We start from the raw sequence: 17,190 nt of genomic DNA, 5'->3' as shown, positions 1-17,190 counted from the left end.
TAGTAGTTGAAAGATTAACAAGTGTTTATAAGTCATTCCTAGTGCTAACTAATAATTCTGAAACAATGAACCAAGCAATCATTATACTAAAATCAAAAGTATCAGGAAATCTGGAGGAAGGTTAGAATTATAATGTCTATCTCTTTAATTAATCTAGATGTAAAAATGCTAGCTAAGGTCTTTGCCAGAAGGTTTAAAAAAAGTGTTTCTGCAACTAATTGCCTCAGAACAAAATGGATTAAAAGCAAATAGGCAAATAACAGAAAATTGGTAGAGACTAGAGTCATTTATAAAGAAACATGAATTAGGAGTGAATATATGTGGCTAATCCTGTTTGACATTATAACGGTCTTTGATACATTGAAATGGTGTTTTATTTATATAAAGTTACCAGGTTTTTCAGAGAGAAGTGGATGAAGCAGATTCAAATGTTGCTCTACAATCAGACATTAACGTAGTGATCTATGGGGGTCTGTCAGAAGCCTCTGAGATCAACAAGGCAGGGTTGTTCCCTACCTCCTATATATTTTTTTTCGTGTTCATTATGTTCATTATAAAAGACCTCATATTCCAGACTAGAAGGAAGCTCCCCATAATAGGTGAACAGCTCATTCTTAATGTTTCTTAGATGAATTAATTTTATTAAGTGATCACATAACCAAGATCAGGTCACAGATTCTGTTACAGAAATCTTCAACCATGTTATTTATGGAGTGGTGAGAGAAATGGAGGAGAAAGTAACTACTGAGATGAGAGAATATGAACAGGATTCTGAGGAGATGTTTCAAAGAAATGTTTTTGATGGAGATAATCAGCAAATGATGGATGTATAATTGCAACCTTCCAGTTAGGAAGGCTGCAGAATGATTTAATTAAAGAAATGGTGATACAGAGCGAGCCAGAAAATGAAGGAGACTTTTGGGGGGACATGGTGGAGAAAATGCAAAAGAAGAATGCAGAGACATTCCTAAAGAATAATGGTGAAACAGAAAAAAAAACGTGATAAGAAAGTAAAAGAAGGCAAAAGGGAAGTAGCAGAAAAGAAGACCGAATGAAATAAAAAATGGAAGTACGTGGTAAGGATTCAAAGTAAAGAAGACAAAGAAATAGACAGGTTTGAAGTGTGGGACAATTTAATGGCTCCTTTGGTTGTAAAAGCACATGAGGTAATTTATTCTTATTAACAAAGAGACATTTTGGGACATTATATTTGAGAATTTTTTTCAATGGAAATTTTTCTTGGAGAACATGAAAAAAGACTGTAACCCATGGAATCCTTATATGTTAAAGGCATTTAACAGGGAAAAAAAAAGAAAATGTATGTACAATTTCAAACAGAGGTGGAAAGAGAGACTTTGGAAAGACATTTGAAAACTTCATATAAAGAAGTACTGGAAATTTCAAACATTTATGATAAGAGGTTTACAGACTGATGGATGGGATTGTACTATTGTGTTAAAAATAGAAAGAGAAAAAGTTTTGCATACACCAAATGTTATAGACGGGGAAAAGGGGTGTCATAAAATAGTGAGGACAACTCAAAACATATTTGCTTTTTTAGAAAAGGACATTTGATAAGTAATTATGATAACAGAAATTTTTTTATATTTGTGCGGAAATGGGACGTGTTGCAAAAAAGGGAACTGAAATGTTATAGATGTAATAAAATCGGACACTTAAGGATGGATTGCAAAAATGAAAATAAGAATAAGGAAAAAGACAGAGAGACGAAAATGAACTTAGAAAAGAAATTCTAGAAATAGAAGACAAAATTAAGAAAAAATAATAGAGGACATAGAAGAAGGTTCTGAAAAAAAGAGATCAAGAGACATAAATTGGGAGGTAGTAATAGGAAAAAAATAATTCTATTGCTAAAGGGGTAAAAGACAGAAAAGAAAATTTAAAAGGGATACGTACAAAAGAAAAAAGAAAGGAAATGAATGAAAAAAAATATATGTATAGCTAGTTGTCTGACTCCAAGTAATTAGTTATGAAGTTATGAATCAAAGGGAAAATGAAAATTTTAGAGTGCTTTCTGTAAATGTGAATACTATTAAGAATATAGTAAAAAGAATAGGGATTTTGGAGTGGTGTAATACGTGCAAAATAGAGGCAATTATATTAGAAGATGCACATTTTTTATCAAATGAAGAAAGATCACAGAGAAACTATGGGGAGTGAGTTTGACCTCATAGATACAAGGTACAGGGTTTGGTTCTGACCTTAGCTTATTTTTAAATATTCTTGTTTGCAACAGGTGTAAGTGTAGGGCTGCCATACACATGCTCCTGGGTTCCAATACAAGATATGCCACATTATTTTTAGGATGATGCCACAATACAGACAAAAAAATGATTGATTTCAATAATCAGCTTAGCTTCTGGTATCACTCCAGGGGGATCCAGTATCTGTCTGCCTGGGAATACATGGTCAACAGTCCGTGCTGCTTTGCCAGAGGTGGCCTTCACCTGTCTCCTCAAGGCTTTTGGATACTAGCAAAGATGCTTGCCTCCCCGTAATGCTTTTTTTAGGCAATGTCCAAACAACAAAACTTTCACCTTAAAGAAATCCACTCAAGACAAAGTCATGATCATGCTGTTTAATGCTAGGAACTTACTCCCTGGAAGCACTCCTCACTTTGGAAGATGTTGATGTTTGTGCAGTCACTGAGACTTGGTTCAAGGCCATGAGAGCACCCCAGCTGTACAAGGCTCCAATACTTTCACACATTCAGACCCCAAAACAAGCATGAAAGAACCAGAGGTGGAGGTGTATAAATCTTTATTTAATCCAAATATATACTGACCTAATGCTCACCAACATGGGAGGGGCACTGCACTACCCCTGTGTGTTGCCCTTCCTGGTATGATCAGACCATAAAACCATCTCATTTGAAGGAAAGATCAAACCTGACACCCCTTCAGGAGTAAAAAAACTGAAAATTTTCTGCAAAGCAAACTATTGCCTACTAAGAGATGGTATAAAAATTTCAAAGCCCCTGCCAACATAGCCAACAATCACTCCTATGCAGAGGAATACAGAAATGACTTATACAGCCACTGAAACAAATGCATTGACATGGCTGTACTCAATAGAAACAAAACAAGGTCTTCCTGAAAAACCAACCCACCCTGGTGGATTGTAAGTATTAATAAGCTATACAACAAAAGAAAGAAACTGACATCTAAGAACAGGATGGCACTTACTTAACAGAGGAAGAATACCCTCCACAGCTTGAACAAGCAAACCAGATATCTTAAGTCCTCTAAGGCTAGCTACAATTTTAAACTGACATCCATAGCTAAAAACAATCATAAGGCATTCTTTAATTACGTCTGAAACCTAAAAAGGAATGCCCAGCTGTGTGCCAAACTTATAGTGGATGGTACCACTCACACTAAACCTGAAGAAATTGCCAACCTGCTAGCCAACAGACTTGAAAATTACTTCAAATCTTGTCCCCACCAGACATGCCCCAAAGCATTCCTTTCACCAGTCCTCTACCGAGTATCTCCAAAGAACAGGTCATACAAGCACTTTCCAAGGCCAAAAACATGGCCTGTATGGGGCCAGAAAACATCTCAGGCTGCTCACTAAACAATCTTAAAACAAGACCTAATGAAAGCAATTAGCATTCTCTTTAATCATAACCTGAGAACTGGCGTCATCCCAGCAGAGTGGAGAATAGCAACAATAATCCCCTTGCAGAAAGGGGGTCCATCAACTGACCCTGAGAACTATCGACCCATAAGCCTCACCAGCCTTATCTGCAAGAATATGGAAAGAATCATCATGGACCTTATCCACAGGGACATAGGTGACCTTCAAATCATTGAACCTACCCAGTTTGGTTTCATCAAGGGTCGATCTTGCTTACTAAACCTATTGGACTTATTTCAGAATGCATCAAAGCCCTCGTTGAGGGAAAAAGAGTACATACCGCCTATTTTGATTTAGTCAAGGCCTTTGACACAATCTCCCATTCAGTTATAATAGAGAAATTCTCCCTGCTGGGGTTTAACCAATGCATTACTAGATGGGTAGGAAACTAGCTCACCAACAGGACACACACTGTCAAACTTGGGGAGTCCACTTCCACCAGGAAGCATTGAAAGCCCTGTCGCTGTACTCTGTATTATGCAGGCTGCTGACAAGCAACCTGTGCCTGGCCTACAAAGCAGTCTTGGACCATGCCCTAATGGAAATTCACATCTGCAAATCAAATGGGACAAGAATAACTCACTCAAGGGATCTCAACCTAGCCTGTGACATTAACATGACATACTAAAGACAGATGTATCTCCCAGCAATTGCCACTCCTCTGGAATAAGCTCCCACTCCATGTGAAGCAGAGCTCCTCAATTATCCTATTCAAGTGCAACCTTGACAACTGGATGGGGTGACCATAAATTCATCCAGGGTGGCATCTATGTCCCTCATGGACAGGGGCAGTCAGTGCTGATCACAGAATCTCTGCTAACAATGACCATCTAACTATGATCATTAAGGGTACTCAGGTTATTACATGACTAGGCTTGTAAAGGCGCTAGGGTCATTAACCTCCTATGAACCTATGAAAGATAATTTCCTATTTGGGAAATGAGAGATGTTCTGGAATAGCCATATTCTGTAGAAATACAATAAAGTTATTAGGTGTAACTTTAGAAAAATGGGAATATTAACCACTGTAGAATTAAAATAAAAATAATAAGTATACAGAATTAAACTTCATATGCTCATACTACTAATAAAGGAAGGGAAAATGTATTTCATCAGATTTTAGACTATGTAGTTCTTATAACAGAATATTTTATTGTTTAATGCTTAGAGGCAAGTATAAAAGGAAAGGAAATGATATAAGAAAAATGTTAGAAGTTATAAGATGTGGTAAGTTAAAACTTTGTGATATAACTTCATGGACTTACAAAATAAGTATGCATAGAACTAAAACAGATTATTTTATGTTGTCAGAACATTTAGTTATAGGTGAAAGGGAAGTGGTTGAAACAGAATTTTCTGATCATCTTGCGTTATGGCTAGATATAAAGGAGAACAAGGAATATATATATATATATATATATATATATATATATATATATATATATATATATATAGTAGGCAAAGGAATGTAAGGGATAAATGAGAAAGCATGGAATGAAGAAAGAAAGAGATTAGTTATGGAAAGATCATATTAATATGAGAACATTTTATAAAAAGTGGTGTGAATGGTGGATGATTAAGGAAAAATATAAATGTTTTACAGTGGCAATATGATGTGAGAAAAGTAGAGAAAGAAAAAAATATAAATGAATATATAATGAGGCATTGGAAGATTTAGAACATAATGATATAAAGTAATTTTACAAAGAAAAATAATTATATGAAAGAGATCAAGAAAAAAATACAAGAATTGTCATATAAACAAAGATATGTTTTACAAGGAAAAAGAGAAGTTACTTAAGCAGACTAGTAAAGGAAGATGGTAGTGAAGTAATGATAAAAGAAAGAACACAGGAAAAGATTATGAATAGTATAGTACAATATGTATAAAAAATGAAATGTTTAAAGAAAAAGGAAGTAGTAAAAATACATTGAAAGTAAAATGGTTAACAGAAAAAGAGAATAAAAAACTGGAAAATTAGATTTCTTTAAATGAGCCAGAAAAAGTAATAAGACAAGTAAATATAGGTTCATCTGCAGGACTAGATGAAACAGACTAATTTATAAAAATGTAAGGGACTGGCAAAAATGTTTTTATAAGATTTTATAAGATTTTGAATGAATAGTTAAATAAAGTTTTTTGAATACAGAATTATAAGGTTGAATACTAAAATTCATATGGGAGAAGTAAGATAGAAAAGGATTAAAAAACTGGAGACCAATAATACTGAATAATAATAAGTATAAGATCTTCATGAAAATAAAAGAGATTTGAAACTAAAGTGTAAAGTATTATGGACGATAGAATATATAGTATAAGGGGAAGGGTTGTCAAGAATTATTAATGATAGAAAAATTGTGGATGATATTATAAATAGAAATGAAGAAGCAAAAGTCATAATAGGAGACATTAAGAAGGCATTTTATAGAATTGGACTTGAAATATTACGGATAATAATGAAAAAATATAAGTAAGAAAGTTTTGAAATGATGTATGTCAGCATATAGTAATAATAAAGTAAAAATACTTGTACCTCTTGGCTTAACCCGCCATTTACATATAAAGAGTGGTATAAGACAGGAATGTCCAATTAGTTGTATACTCTTTGCATTAGTTATAAATGTGATAGTATGTGAATTAAATTACAAAATGAAGGAGGTGGGGTATATAACACCTGAAAGGTTAAGAATTCCAGTTCCGTTAACATATGCAGATGACATTATCTTCTTCTTCTTTTCCAGGTTAGAGGTCACCACAGCGGATCACCTGTCTGCTCATGATTGGCAGTGAATTTTACAGTGTCGAGTTGCCATTCCAGTGCCCAACCTTCCACAGAAGGCACACACACACACATACGCATGCCTAGGGCCAATTTAGAGTATCCTATTCACCTACAGTATGTTTTTGGGATTTGGGAGGAAACCAGAGTGCCCGGAGGAAACCCACATGATCACAGGGAGGACATGCAGATTTTCACAGAAGGCACCCCAACCGAGGATCGAACCAGAGAATCTGTTGCTGTGAGGTGGCAATGCTAATCGCTTCACCACCATGGCCACCCCATGCAGATGACATTATAATAATTGCAAAATACAAAATATGGATAAAAGAAGTAATTGTTTGCACAACTGAGTGTTGAGAGTTGATAGGGATAGCTTTAAAAAAGAGACGTAAAGGTTTAGACGATATAGTAAAGATAGGGAGTTATATATTTTACAATGAATGAAATTTCTTTGTTGGGTATAACATTTAGGAATAGAGATATAGATAGAATTCAATGGAAAAAGCAATAAAAGAAATAAAACAAACTTGTCTTTTCTGGATAACATATAAATTATCATTCAGAAAAAGGGCTTATTGGATAAATTCAGTACTGATGGGAAAACAGCATATTTAGCAAGTGTGTATTTATGTTGCCAACAACCCAGCCACTGGGCATGCACAAGCCAGTGCATTTCTTTGTGCCAGTCCCAAGCCTGGATAAATGGGGAGGGTTGCATCAGGAAGGGCATCCGGCATAAAACTTTGCCAAATCATTTCATGCAGTCACCAGTAAATATTTCCATACCAGATCGATCGAGGCCTGGGTTAACAACGACCACCACCAGTACTGTTAACCAACAGGGTGCTGGCAGAAATTGAGCTACTGTTGGCTGAAGGAGGAGAAGAGGTGGAAGGCATGGCCGAAGGCAGGAAGAGAGGAGAAAGGCTAGGACTGTGGTAGTGAGGGTTGGAACTTTGAATGTTGGCAGTATGACTGATATAGGGAGAGACCTAGCTGATATGATGGACAGAAGGAAGGTTGGTATATTGTGTGTGCAAGAGACCAGATGGAAGGGGAGTAAGGCTAGGTGTATCGGAGGTGGGTTCAAATTGTTTTATCATGGTGGGGATGGGAGGAGAAATGGCGTAGGAGTTATTCTGAAGGAACAGTATGCTAAGAGTGTTTTGGAGGTGAAAAGAGTGTCAGATAGAGTGATGTTTATGAAGCTAGAAATTGATGGTGTAATGATGAATGTTGTTAGTGCATATGCTTCACAAGTTGGGTGTGCAATGGATGAGAAAGAAAAATTTTGGAGTGATTTGGATGAAGTGGTGATGAATGTACCCAAGGGTGAGAGAGTGGTGATTGGAGCAGATTTCAATGGGCATGTTGGTGAAGGGAACAGAAGGGATGAGGAAGTGATGGGTAGGTATGGTGTTAAACAAAGGAATGCAGAAGGTCAGATGGTAGTGGATTTTGCGAAAAGGATGGACATGGTTGTGGTGAATACGTATTTTAACAAGAGGGAGGAGCATAGGGTGACATACAAGAGTGGAGGAAGATTTACACAGGTGGATTATATCTTATGTAGGAGGGCCAGTCTGAAGGAGATTGGAGACTGTAAAGTGGTGACCGGAGAAAGTGTAGTTAGGCAGCATAGGATGGTGGTTTGCAGGATGATGTTGGTGATCAAGAAGAGGAGGAGGAGTGTGGGAGCAGCACCAAGGATCAAATCGTGGAAATTGAAAAAGGGTAATTGTGACGTGGAGTTCAGGGATGAGTTAAGACAGGCACTGGGTGGCAGTGAAGAGTTACCAAATAGCTGGGTAATTACAGCAGAGCTAGTAAGGGAGATGGCTAGAAAGGTGCTTGGTATCACACCAGGACAGAGGAAGGACGACAAGGAGACATGGTGGTGGAATAAGGAAGTACAGGAAAGTATACAGACAAAGAGTTTGGCAAAGAAGAAGTGGGATTGTCAGAGAGATGAAGAAAGTAGACAGGAGTATAAGGAGATGAGGTGCATGGCAAAGAGAGAGGTGGCGAAGGCTACGGAGAAGGCATATGAAGAGTTGTATGAAAGGTTGGACACTAAGAAGGGAGAAAAGGACCTGTACCGATTGGCTAGACAGAGGGACCGAGCTAGGAAAGATGTGCAGCAGATAAAGGTGATAAAGGATAATGAGGGAAACATACTCACAAGCGAGGAGAATGTGTTGAGGATCTGGAAAGAGTACTTTAAGGGGTTGATGAATGAAGAGAATGAGAGGGAGAGAAGGTTGGATGATGTAGGGATAGTGAATCATGAAGTACAATGGATTAGCAAGGAGGAAGTAAGGATAGCTATGAAGAGAATGAAGAATGGAAAGGCTGTTGGCCCAGATGACATACCTGTGGAAGCATGGAGGTGTTTAGGTGAAATGGCAGTGGAGTTTTTAACCAGATTGTTTAATGAAATCTTAGAAAGTGAGAGGATGCCTGAGGAATGGAGAAAAAGTGTTTTGGTACCGATTTTTAAGAATAAGGGTGATGTGCAGAGCTGTAGTAACTACAGAGGGATTAAATTGATCAGTCACAGCATGAAGTTATGGGAAAGAGTAGTGGAAGCTAGGTTAAGAAGGGACGTGATGATTAGTGATCAGCAGTATGGTTTCATGTTGGGAAAGAGCACTACTGATGCAATGTTTGCTCTGAGAGTGTTGATGGAGAAGTACAGAGAATGTCAGAAGGAGTTGCATTGTGTTTTTGTAGACTTAGAGAAAGCATATGACAGGGTGCCTAGAGAGGAGTTGTGGTATTGTATGAGGAAGTCAGGAGTGTCAGAGAAGTATGTAAGAGTGGTACAGGATTTGTACGAGGGTAGTGTGACAGCAGTGAGGTCTGCGGTAGGAGTGATGGATACATTTAAGGTGGAGGTGGGGTTACATCAAGGATCAGCTCTGAGCGCTTTCTTATTTGCAATGGTGATGGACAGGTTGACAGACGAGATCAGACCGGAGTCCCTGTGGACTATGATGTTTGCAGATGACATTCTGATCTGTAGTGAGAATAGGGAACAGGTGGAGGAGACCCTGGAGAGATGGAGGTATGCTCTAGAGAGAAGAGGAATGAAGGTCAGCAGGACTAAGACAGAATATATGTGTGTGAATGAGAGGGAGGATAGAGGAATGGTGAGGATGCAAGGAGTAGAGGTGGTGAAGGTGGATGAGTTTAAATACTTGGGGTCAATAGATCAGAGTAACGGAGAGTGTAGAAGAGAGGTGAAGAAGAGAGTACAGGCAGGATGGAGTGGGTGGAGAAGAGTGTCAGGAGTGATTTATGACAGACGAGTACCAGTAAGAGTGAAAGGGAAGGTCTACAAGAGGGTAGTGAGACCAGCTATGTTATATGGGTTGGAGACAGTGGCATTGACAAAAAGGCAGGAGTTTGAGCTGGATGTGGCAGAGTTAAAGATGTTAGGATTTGCACTGGGTGTGACTAGGTTGGACAGGATTAGGAATAAGTATATTAGAGGGTCAGCCCAGGTTGGAAGGTTTGGAGACAAAGCCAGAGAGGCAAGATTATGTTGGTTTGGACATGTGCTGAGGAGGGATGCTGAGTATATTGGGAAAAAGATGCTAAGGATGAAGCTACCAGGTAACAGGAAAAGAGGAAGGCCTAAGATAAGGTTTATGGATGTGGTGAGAGAGGACATGCAGGTGGTTGGTGTGACAGAGCAAGATGCAGAGGACAGGAAGAAATGGAAACAGGTGATCTGCTGTGGCGACCCCTAATGGGAACAGCCGAAAGAAGATGATGATTTATGTTGCCAACAGTATTTGAAAATTCATTATTGCAGATATTTATTTCATTTCTATGGGGTTCTAGATTAAACCCAGTAGAAAGACAATTTTTGTATGTAAATAAAGAGAAAGGAGGTTTAGGGTTAATCAACCCGGTACTTGCTGCTTCATTAAATTTGTACAAAGTGTTAAAATGGAAAAGATGAAAGATTAGTAATAAAATTGTATAAATATAAGTGTGAAAAGATGGGGTGTGGTAAACAAGAGTAAAAGAGAGAGTGTATAAATGAAGAAATAAAATGTTACCAAGAAAAAATATTTTTCTGGAAAATAAAAATTGATGATATAGAAAAAGATAGAAAAATATGGTATAAGAATATAATGATAAAACATTGCTATGTAAAAAACATAGGGATAATCTAATAGATGAAAAATTAAATCTATAAAAATGTGAAGCAAATTATGTAATCAGAAAGTAGAATGTCAAGATTTTTTGTAGAGACTGGTAATAGATAATTTACCAGTAAAAGGAAATATACCATATAAAAAGAAAAGGGATAGAATATGTTTACAGTGTCAAGAAAGATGAAACTACAGAACATCTGTTTTGATATGTTTTTTCAAAATCATGTTTGCATGGTGAGCAGTAGAGCTAATTACATATGCATGCCATGCACCACATTTAAACAGGTCTATATTATGATATCGCATTATAAATCCACATATATCCACCCCATGTAAGCAAAAAAGCTAAATAAAAAACAAGACAGATTTTTTTTTTTTTCCAAAGGAAAACAATTGCTGTTCTGAAACAAAAAAAAACTGTAAAACATTACATAATGTGGGGGCTTGCCCACCCACCTACTTAAATATACCCACTATTGACAACCAGTGTCTGTGACAGCATAATAGGAAGACATTTAAACATAAACAAGCATGGTTTTGTGGCCATCAACAACCTTGCCAGACAGAAAACTATGTAAAGCAACATGAACACCTGTAGACATGTACACCTGTTTATCTATGGGCGACTAGGTCTGTGGGATTGCGCAAAATGCCATAATGCCCCAGGGTTATTTATAAAGCAATGTATGTAGTTCTAACACATTACATAGAAGTGTATGCATTGCAGAGTATTGTGGAAACCTGTCTCAGGCATACTGAATAACAGTTGTGTAAATGATCAGTAAGGGTACATAGACTGCACAATTTATAAATAGTCAGGGTAAGTCTGTATATTGAAAAGAGACACACAGATGAATTGTAGGAATAAACACAGGGGAAGAGGACAAGTGCAACATGGTAATGCACAACAGATAAGGGCATGTCAATGAAGACAGTTGTAACATGAACAGTAATCACATATTGACATGATACAGTACAGACTGCACCTATAATGTATATTATGTGACTGTCACACAAGGTGACAATCGGTGGGGTGGATGCTTTGTGATATAAGCACTCTGACATGAGGAATGGACAGGACATATATCAGGGATAGTATATGCAATAGGATTATGTGCATATTGTGAAGCTGTGCAAAATGAGTTGCCTGAATATGAGTGTATTGTCAGCATAGGTCTCAAGCAAGCGGGACACTTAGTAACTGGCCCACAGTAGACAACAGTAGAGAGAAGCATGCACAATCAGGGACAATACCAGAATAATACTAGCAGTAATCCCATGTCTTCCACATAACATATGTGATTGTGAGTGATCATAGATTGTTCTGCAAGAACACAGTTGTACAACTATTATGGTTCATTAGCAATATCTGATAGGAATTAAGTACACCTTTCTCAAAATGTAACATCTGCCGGAGGTGTTTGAACACTGTTATGCCTGCATTAGAAATAATGAGCAGTCCTGCCTAGTTGACAGCTGTGCATGCCACTTGGTCTACTCATAGGGGTGTTTTGTCCATATTATAGTTATCTTGTGTATTTGTGTTCATAATGGAAATAATCCCCCCCATAAATTTCCTTTATCTGCATGTCCCCATGGCTGTGGCATCAATCATTTTTGTATGTTGATACTTTATGCATTATACCAGTACCACACTTGGATTCAATGACTGTCCACAATTTGCAGTTCTCCACAAAGCTGGTTGGAGAAAGGATGTGTAAGTCAGTTTTGATGTCTGATACTTTTAAATAATGGACTGGAAATGGCTTAATACAGAGCCCTGAGGTATGGACCTGGTCACTGGACTCTAGATAGGGGTGACGTCGCACATACTGCAACATATTTCTCTGTCATGTATGTATTCCAGTTGTCTATCCACTAGGTGCAGTATGTGTTTATGGAAACTTCTGACAGTTTCTTTCTAGTACCTGACTGTTGATTTGTGTCAAATGCCTTTGCCAGATCAAGTTACACAGGATGATAGTGTTGTCATTATGCATGCCCTTGGTAAATGTAGAACTGACTGTATGGGTGTAACTTTAAGAAGCATTACCAGATGTAGGCACATGCATATAAATAGTGAGCACGTGCAGACAGCAATGCCATTTTGAGAGAACAGAGTGTTAACATGTATGAGTGTGGTAATCAGTTTGTTTATAAGTTTATTTGAGCTTAATTTACTAAGCCTCATTCTGGATGTGTTTGTGTGTAATACAGCTGGTTGAACTGAGCCCACAAGTGGTCGTCTGTTTTATCCTTACCAGGTGAGTGACATGATGTCAGAACTGGGGTTGAGAGTGCAACTTCTTCAAGCCATGAGGTGCAGAGTTGATGGTGAAGGTATATTGAGCAGGTTGGGTGCTAACAGTGCTCAAACAATCAAAAGGGGCCAGAAACAAACGTCAGGTAACCCAAAATTGCACAAATTATTTATTTTGCAAAGAAAATTAAAAGGAGCATTCATAAGGCACAAAATGCATTATTAATCAAACAAAAGGCACAACATGTATTATTAATTAAACAAAATGTTTGAAACCATGATATTTGATAAAGCAATCAGAAATACTTATATGGGGCTCAGAATTACCTTTAGTTTGTATAACGAGCATGTTTAAAGTAAAACGAGGACAATAAAAGTATAATGAGCATGATAAGAGGTTAAATGGGCATAACGAGTACAATAAAAGGACAAAATAAGCTTAAAGAGCAAGGCAACTGCAAGTTTTTACTAAAAGACCATGTCTGGGGCATAAACTACTATTTTGTATTGACCAAAGCCATTCAAAGCATAGCTAGAGTTGTTCAAAGTATCTCAGAGTGTGCAAAAGTGTTTGCAGAGTGTGTGTTTTATTACAGTGCAATTATTTTAAACAGTGTTCTGTGTGCAAAATACAGTTATTTTGTGAAGTACAGTCAAAGTGCAGCCATTTCAAAAAGGTTTCTTGTGCTGTGTACATTAATTCACAGACTGCCACCATTTCAAAGTGTTTCTTACATTGTACAAAGTTATTTCACAAAGTACAGCCATTCTGAAAAGTTCTTGTGTTGTGTACAGTTTATTTGTAAAGTGCATTCATTTCAAAGTGTTTCTTACTCTGAGCTTCTTCTGCTGTGAACAGTTTATTCACAAAGTACAGTAATTTCAAAGTATTTCTTACACTGATGAGTGATTTTGCAAAGTACAATGATTTAAAAGTGTTTTTGTGCTAAAGAGACTTGGTTGGCAAAGTGCAGTTATTTCAAAGAGTGTACTGTTCTATTGGGCATAATTATACGTTCTGGCATGTATATGTGTGTATATCTTCGTATATAATTTCAAGCACCTTCACTACTGTGTGTTGATATGGCAGAGGCATTTCACAGAACCAGCCCATTTGTGTTTGATCATAATATTGCAGAGACTTGGAGAGTATTTGAACAGGAATATGATATTTTCATACAAGCAGCTTTTTCTGAAAAATATGTACATACAGGGGTATTCATTTTGCTTAACTTAGCTGGTCAGAGGCCATTGAAAAAGCATGTTCATTTGTGTATGCACCAGAGGTATATACAGGAGAAGGACAAAACTGTCATATTGTTGTACCAGCTGAATCAAGAGAGGACCCTGAATACTTGAAATGTAAATTTAGAGAAATGTGCAATCCCCAGACAAATGTTACATTAGAAAGGCACCTATTTTATACAAGAGACCAAAAGCCAGGTGAAACGTTTGCAGCTTATATCACTGATGAGAAATAAAGCTAAAATGTGCAGATCTGGTGATTTGAAAGATGAATTAATAAAGGACAGGCTTGTGTGTAGTGTTAATAATACTGCAGTGAGAAAGATTTTGCTTTGTGACAGTGATTTAACATTGAGCAAATCTATAGAGATTTGTGAAATCCTTGACCTCACAGAAAGGCACACAAGTATGCTTGCAAGTGATAAGAGCTTAGTTTCAGTGGCCTCCAGATCAAGTGTAGACAGCATGCAGCACATGGTGAGCACAGGCAGGCCTAAGTGGGATTCCCAGGGAGGACCCATAACTTTATAGTAAGTTCCAAGACTAGCTCAGCAAAATGAACATGTGCAGTATAAGGGTGAGTCAACAAAACCCAAGTCAAGTCTTATTGTTAACTGTCATAATTGTGGTGCCAATCATGAGTCTAAAAGAGAGAAGTGCTGATCATTTGGTCAGTAATGCCACAGGTGTAAAAAATGGAGTCATCCAAGTCAAGCAAATCTTATTCAGTTATTAAAAAAGGTCACTCAAAAAAGCAAGTTAATCATGTGGAAAGCTCCAACCTTACTTTCTGTGTAGATGATGTATCAGTGGCCAGTGAAAAGGTTAATGCAGTATATTTGTTGGCAAAGAACAAAGTATTTTGTACTGTCCTGATCAATGAAAGGTAAACCCACAGAGCTCAAAGTAGACACTGGTTCAAAGTGTAATGTGATGTCAGCAGAAACATTTGCTAGAGTGAGAACTGTTGAGCAACTTATTTGGTTAATTGTGCAAAGCTTGTTGTTTATGGAGGTGAAGTGATTTGAACTGAAGGCTCAGTAATGCATTCATACTATTTGGCTAGGAACAGTTACAGCTTGCAATGTTATGTAGACAGAAGACCTGTGCAGTCATTATTAGGTCTCAGAAACAGTTTAAGAATTAAACTGCTTTCTTTTACCAAAGGACTACATCATGTAAGCACATATCCTAGTTTTAGCTTCAGTTATGCTATTTTCTCACAGTATGCTGATGTTTTTGACAACAAGTTAGGGAAAATTTCAGTTGTCTCCTCCATGAAAGTAGACCCAGAGGTCAGTCCAGTGGTCAGACCAGTAAGGAGAGTTCCAGTAGCTATGCTGAACAAAATCAAGGTCCAGTTAGACAAGCTGGTGGAACAAGATGTGACTTGTCCAGTCACAGAACCAACTGAGTGGGTATCTTCCATGATAGCTGCTCACAAGAAAAGTTCAGATGAAATCAGAATATGCATTGACCCAGGAGACTTGAACAAGGTATTAAAGAGACCTCATCATCCTATGCATACAGTCAAGGAGGTTGCGGCCCTCATGCCAAATGCCACTGATTTTTTCTGTCTTAGATGCAAATAGTTCATTTTGGCAAGTAATGCTTAATCAGAAATCTTCAATACTGACTACATTTAGCGCACTATTTGGTAGATACAGATTCCTCAGGATGCCTTTTGGAATAAATTCTGCCAGTGAAGTCTTTCAGCGTGCAATGGAGCAAATATTCTCAGACTATCCGTGTGCTATAATAGTTGATGATTTTACAGGTTGGAGGTAATGGTGAAGCAGAGCATGGCAGAAACCACGGGAAAGTTCTTGACAGAGCATGTGAAATGAACTTGAAGCTCAGTCCTCTGAAATGTAAATTCAGACTACAAGAAGTTACTTATGTATGTCATTTATTTACCAGTACAGGCTTAAGATCAGACCCTTCTAAACAAGCAGCCATTCTTGGGATGCTGGCTCCAGACAATGTCCAAGCCCTTAAGCGTTCCTTGGTATGGTTAACTATTTGGGCAAATTCATCCCCGACTTTATTGAGTTATCAGCACTTTAAGAGAGCTGAAATGCAAAAATGTTGCCTGGTTGTGGTTAGAACAACACCAGAGAGCATTTGATAACCTCAAACAGCAAATTGCCAACCCATCTACATTGAGGTACTATGATAACCACAAACCAGTAGTTCTTTCCTGTGGTGCTTCAAAGTTTGGTCTTGGTGCAGTTATTCTTTAGGAGGGCAGACCTGTTGCCTTTGCATCTAGAACTCTTACCCAAACTGAAATGCAGTATGCTCAAATTGAGAAGTAACCTTTGGCAACTGTGTTTGCATGTTTGAAGTTCCATGATTATATCTATGGCCCAGGTATTCAAATTGAAACTGATCATCAACCTCTAGTCACTATTTTAAAGAAGCCTATGCATACTGCTCCAGCAAGACTACAAAGAATGATGCTCAGATTACAAAAGTACAATATCAAAATGGTCTACACAAAAGACAAACTTCTTTATTTGGCCGATAACTTATCCAGATTGCCCAGAAATACCACAGAACAGCTTTATGCAGAGAATTTTGACTTTGATGTCATGGAAGTGCATAATTTTTCTACCACAAGACTTGTTGAGCTAAGAGATCATATAAAGACTGATCCAATTTTGCAGAAGCTCAACCACTTCATCAATGTTGGATGACTGTCAAAGCAATCTTTTGTACCGCCAGAAGTACAACCTTATTTTCTATACAGAGATGAGATGCGGATGGAAGATGGTATCATTTTCAAAGGTCCAAAAGTTATTTCTCCTACTTTCTTGGAACATGAATGCATTCAGATTTTGCATTGTGGCCACCCAGGTTCCGACCAAAAGAATGGCAAGAGGACTAGTATGTTGGCCTTTTTATAAAAGGACATTGATAAAGTGCTTTAATCTTGTTCAGTATTCAAAAGTACTAAATTGCATTTGCAAAAAGAGACACTTCAGCTAAGCCAGATTCCTGAACTACCTTGGTCAACAGTAGCCACTGACATATTTCCGTGGAACAATCATCAGTACTTAGTGTTGGTAGA

This window comes from Protopterus annectens, chromosome 3.part0 (genome assembly GCF_019279795.1).
Source record: "Protopterus annectens isolate FY-2018-M chromosome 3.part0, PAN1.0, whole genome shotgun sequence".
Taxonomy (NCBI): Eukaryota; Metazoa; Chordata; order Ceratodontiformes; family Protopteridae; genus Protopterus; species Protopterus annectens.
The sequence above is the reverse complement of the archived record's forward strand: the minus strand, read 5'-3'. Positions refer to the sequence as shown.